Here is a 5,267-nt window from a genome sequence, read left to right as displayed (position 1 = left end):
TGAATAATACACCAGATCGTAATAACAAAATGTAGAAGCGAAATAACTACATACAGCTTATTAGCAACGTCTATAAAGAAACTTGGTGCAAGCGTTCAAAAATGCGTCAATTCAGGCTGCCATCTTGGTCCGCCCCCCGATTAGTTCATCTCTCGAGTCCTCGGGTTTGAGTCGTTCGTTCATCACGTGACATCCCCGTAATGTTAACCTATGCAGTCTGAGCCGGAAAGAGAATTTATTAGTTCATCTTTTGAGTCTTCGGGTTTGAGTCGTTCGTTCATCACGTGACATCCCCGTAATGTTAACCTATGCAGCCTGAGCCGGAAAGAGAATTGATTAGTTCATCTCTCGAGTCCTCGGGTTTGAGTCGTTCGTTCATCACGTGACATCCCCGTAATGTTAACCTATGCAGCCTGAGCCGGAAAGAGAATTGATTAGTCCATCTTTTGAGTCTTCGGGTTTGAGTCGTTCGTTCATCACGTGACATCCCCGTAATGTTAACCTATGCAGCCTGAGCCGGAAAGAGAATTGATTAGTTCATCTCTCGAGTCCTCGGGTTTGAATCGTTCGTTCATCACGTGACATCCCCGTAATGTTAACCTATGCAGCCTGAGCCGGAAAGAGAATTGATTAGTTCATCTCTCGAGTCCTCGGGTTTGAGTCGTTCGTTCATCACGTGACATCCCCGTAATGTTAACCTATGCAGTCTGAGCCGGAAGGAGAATTGATTAGTTCATCTTTTGAGTCTTCGGGTTTGAGTCGTTCGTTCATCACGTGACATCCCCGTAATGTTAACCTATGCAGCCTGAGCCGGAAAGAGAATTGATTAGTTCATCTCTCGAGTCCTCGGGTTTGAATCGTTCGTTCATCACGTGACATCCCCGTAATGTTAACCTATGCAGTCTGAGCCGGAAAGAGAATTGATTAGTTCATCTCTCGAGTCCTCGGGTTTGAGTCGTTCGTTCATCACGTGACATCCCCGTAATGTTAACCTATGCAGTCTGAGCCGGAAAGAGAATTGATTAGTTCATCTTTTGAGTCTTCGGGTTTGAGTCGTTCGTTCATCACGTGACATCCCCGTAATGTTAACCTATGCAGTCTGAGCCGGAAAGAGAATTGATTAGTTCATCTTTTGAGTCTTCGGGTTTGAGTCGTTCGTTCATCACGTGACATCCCCGTAATGTTAACCTATGCAGTCTGAGCCGGAAAGAGAATTGATTAGTTCATCTTTTGAGTCTTCGGGTTTGAGTCGTTCGTTCATCACGTGACATCCCCGTAATGTTAACCTATGCAGCCTGAGCCGGAAAGAGAATTGATTAGTTCATCTCTCGAGTCCTCGGGTTTGAATCGTTCGTTCATCACGTGACATCCCCGTAATGTTAACCTATGTCTGAGCCGGAAAGAGAATTGATTAGTTCATCTGTCGAGTCCTCGGGTTTGAGTCGTTCGTTCATCACGTGACATCCCCGTAATGTTAACCTATGCAGTCTGAGCCGGAAAGAGAATTGATTAGTTCATCTTTTGAGTCTTCGGGTTTGAGTCGTTCGTTCATCACGTGACATCCCCGTAATGTTAACCTATGCAGTCTGAGCCGGAAAGAGAATTGATTAGTTCATCTTTTGAGTCTTCGGGTTTGAGTCGTTCGTTCATCACGTGACATCCCCGTAATGTTAACCTATGCAGTCTGAGCCGGAAAGAGAATTGATTAGTTCATCTTTTGAGTCTTCGGGTTTGAGTCGTTCGTTCATCACGTGACATCCCCGTAATGTTAACCTATGCAGTCTGAGCCGGAAAGAGAATTGATTAGTTCATCTTTTGAGTCTTCGGGTTTGAGTCGTTCGTTCATCACGTGACATCCCCGTAATGTTAACCTATGCAGCCTGAGCCGGAAAGAGAATTGATTAGTTCATCTCTCGAGTCCTCGGGTTTGAATCGTTCGTTCATCACGTGACATCCCCGTAATGTTAACCTATGTCTGAGCCGGAAAGAGAATTGATTAGTTCATCTTTTGAGTCTTCGGGTTTGAGTCGTTCGTTCATCACGTGACATCCCCGTAATGTTAACCTATGCAGCCTGAGCCGGAAAGAGAATTGATTAGTTCATCTCTCGAGTCCTCGGGTTTGAATCGTTCGTTCATCACGTGACATCCCCGTAATGTTAACCTATGCAGTCTGAGCCGGAAAGAGAATTGATTAGTTCATCTCTCGAGTCCTCGGGTTTGAGTCGTTCGTTCATCACGTGACATCCCCGTAATGTTAACCTATGCAGTCTGAGCCGGAAAGAGAATTGATTAGTTCATCTTTTGAGTCATCTTTTGAGTCTTCGTGGGTTTGCAGTCTGAGCCGGAAAGAGAATGATTGAGCGTCGGGTTTGAGAGAGTCTTTTGAGTCTTCACGTGACATCCCCGTAATGTTAACCTATGCAGTCTGAGCCGGAAAGAGAATTGATTAGTTCATCTTTTGAGTCTTCGGGTTTGAGTCGTTCGTTCATCACGTGACATCCCCGTAATGTTAACCTATGCAGTCTGAGCCGGAAAGAGAATTGATTAGTTCATCTCTCGAGTCCTCGGGTTTGAATCGTTCGTTCATCACGTGACATCCCCGTAATGTTAACCTATGCTGAGCCGGAAAGAGAATTGATTAGTTCATCTGTCGAGTCCTCGGGTTTGAGTCGTTCGTTCATCACGTGACATCCCCGTAATGTTAACCTATGCAGTCTGAGCCGGAAGGAGAATTGATTAGTTCATCTTTTGAGTCTTCGGGTTTGAGTCGTTCGTTCATCACGTGACAGCCCCATAAGGTGAACGAACGACTCTAAAACAGGTGAACTAATTCCAGTACAGAACCTAATAGGATGTTGCGCATGCGCGACTGAACGAATCACTCCCCGAGGCGACTCGTTCGTCCCGAGTCACATTAAAGATTCGTTCAAAATGAACGAATCGTTCAAGAACGACCCATCACTATTCTATTTTGTCTTGAAGCATCAAAAGAGGAGGGACTGAGATCTGACATGATCTAATTCTGTCTTTAAGAGACTGTGGTTGAAAAGATTCAGTCTGACTCTTCTCAGAGTGAACACTTCTACAATGGATCTTCATTCAGTTATTCTGTTCTGTGCCTCAACCGGTATGTATATTTATTTGGTTGAATAAAAAAAAAAAAAAAAAAGCACTGCAACAAAAGCCCCTCTTTATTTTTCAGCTGTTGTCTTTGGGAATGTCATTAAACCAAACGAAACAGATGTTTTTGCTGAGGAGGGTTCAAGTGTTACATTTTCCTGTACTTTTTCTGACTCTGGACGCACAGATTACCTCCACTGGTACCGTCAGTATGGAAGATCAAAACCTGAATTTCTTGTACTCACCTTCAGCACTGAAAAAGAAGCTCAGCAGTCTGTTGTAGATCCAAGATTCAATGTTAACATTACAAAAAGAGAACAAGTGGATCTGAAGATCTCCTCTGCTGCTGTATCAGACTCTGCTTTGTACTACTGTGCTCTGCAGCCCACAGTGACAGGAAACACATCAGCTCTCTACAAAAACCTGTTATAATAAGAGACAAGAGCATTTTGAGCTAGTGTACAAATATTTAAGCGATGTAATGCAAAAAGGACCAAAATATTAAACAAAGCAACATTCCAAAATGGGTTAAATTATTTTTAATATGTTAATTATTGAAATTGCGCTGTTTTGTTTATGCAATACTTGCAGTTAACCATAAGATGGCAGTAGGTACTTAATACTGTTTTAGGCTACCTCTGAGAATACAGTAGGTTATTTATATATTTATTTGGATCATCATCATCCAAAAGTGCAGTTTTTTTTTTTTTTTTTTTTTTTTTTTTTTGATCATCATTATCATACCAAAATCAAACCACTTTCAAACACTTTTTTATCTTTAAAGTGTATTCAACATTGACAGTCATGTCACACAGGTTGTGGAATATACTTATTTTCACACTATTCATTCTTGGTATGCACTTAATACTGTATAACTGCATTTTAAAAAGTTTTACATTTAATATTCTTAAACCTTTACAGAGTGCAGATCACAGGATATGGTTGATCAGCAAGACAAACATGACTGAAGCTGAATGAAGATCAGCAATAAATGAAACAGATTCAGAGCTATGAGTTTTATTCTGGTACTTTTAAACAATAATTTAGAAATGCTGGAGAAAAGAGTTATTAAACACAATTAAATGATATACAATACAGCCAATGGATGTAAGTGAACAGCAGCAGGAAGTTCCTGTGTGTGTTTCTGACTGATCTGCAGTGACTTACAGCTCAGAGCACTGAGAGACTCAACAGAGAACTGAACTGATCTGATTGAACATGGACAGATGCGTCATACTGATACTCATTGTGGTGACAGGTAAAATATTTATGAAATTGCAATAGTATTTTGTCAACCTTGCTTTCACAATTCAAAAATTAGTTCATTTGTGCTTATTGTTGACAGGTTTGGTGGCTGGAGACAGCATTGAGCCAGATAAAGGAACAGAAAAAAACTCTAAAGAAACAGAAACTGTCAAGCTGAGCTGCTCATGTAGTGCAAGTGCCACTGCCAGTTATATTTATCTTTACTGGTACAGGCAGTATCCTAATGGAGAACCGGAATATTTATTATACCAAAAACGCACGGTCAGCAAGTGATAAACACACCTCTGATAATCGGTTTCAGTCGACTGCATCAATTACATCCACTGAACTCACTATTACTGATGTACGTCTGTCAGATTCAGCTCACTATTATTGTGCTCTAAGAGTAGGAGCCCAGTGATACAAAACATGAGACATGTCTTACAAAAACCTGAAGCTCTTTTCACTCTGAACTTATGTAGTAAAAACCACAATCGCAACCACAATCTATCCAGCCCCCAATCTAATAAAAAAAACATGGTAACACCTGCTTTGAGGTCTGTAATAAAACTTCAAAGAAATATTCAGAAATCATGTTCCACAAGGTTACTTTTATGCACAAATGGTCTTAAAGCACTTTAATTAATGATAGTGTGGAATTAATGTGGAAAACAGTACAAATACAGGCAGAAAATTAATTTTGAGTTTATGGGCACAAAAGGTTTGTCTACCCTTATAAGTGAAGTCAGAGGGAGGAGTCAAAGTAACCTCTTCAAACAAGTGATCTTGCACATTACAGTATTTACAGTCACTCTATCATAGACTAGATCAGGGGTGAGAATAAGATCTGGATTTGGATGATACTTCACTGTTAAAGCAGGAAAAATGACACACTGGATAA

General features: G+C 41.0%; 1 long non-coding RNA gene across 1 annotated transcript; it reads right to left on the bottom strand.

Moving 5' to 3' along the window:
• Positions 1–248: 248 nt before the first annotated feature.
• Positions 249–2,774, bottom strand: LOC127159244 (uncharacterized). The gene is made up of 6 exons (XR_007826394.1): positions 2,708–2,774; positions 2,418–2,515; positions 1,480–1,871; positions 895–1,286; positions 601–796; positions 249–404 (listed from the first exon to the last, which is right to left on the bottom strand). It is a non-coding gene; the product is annotated as an uncharacterized LOC127159244 (long non-coding RNA).
• Positions 2,775–5,267: the final 2,493 nt, after the last annotated feature.

The sequence above is a fragment of the Labeo rohita genome, unplaced genomic scaffold, assembly GCF_022985175.1.
Source record: "Labeo rohita strain BAU-BD-2019 unplaced genomic scaffold, IGBB_LRoh.1.0 scaffold_2022, whole genome shotgun sequence".
NCBI classification, from domain to species: domain Eukaryota; kingdom Metazoa; phylum Chordata; class Actinopteri; order Cypriniformes; family Cyprinidae; genus Labeo; species Labeo rohita.
The sequence above is the reverse complement of the archived record's forward strand: the minus strand, read 5'-3'. Positions and strand labels throughout refer to the sequence as shown.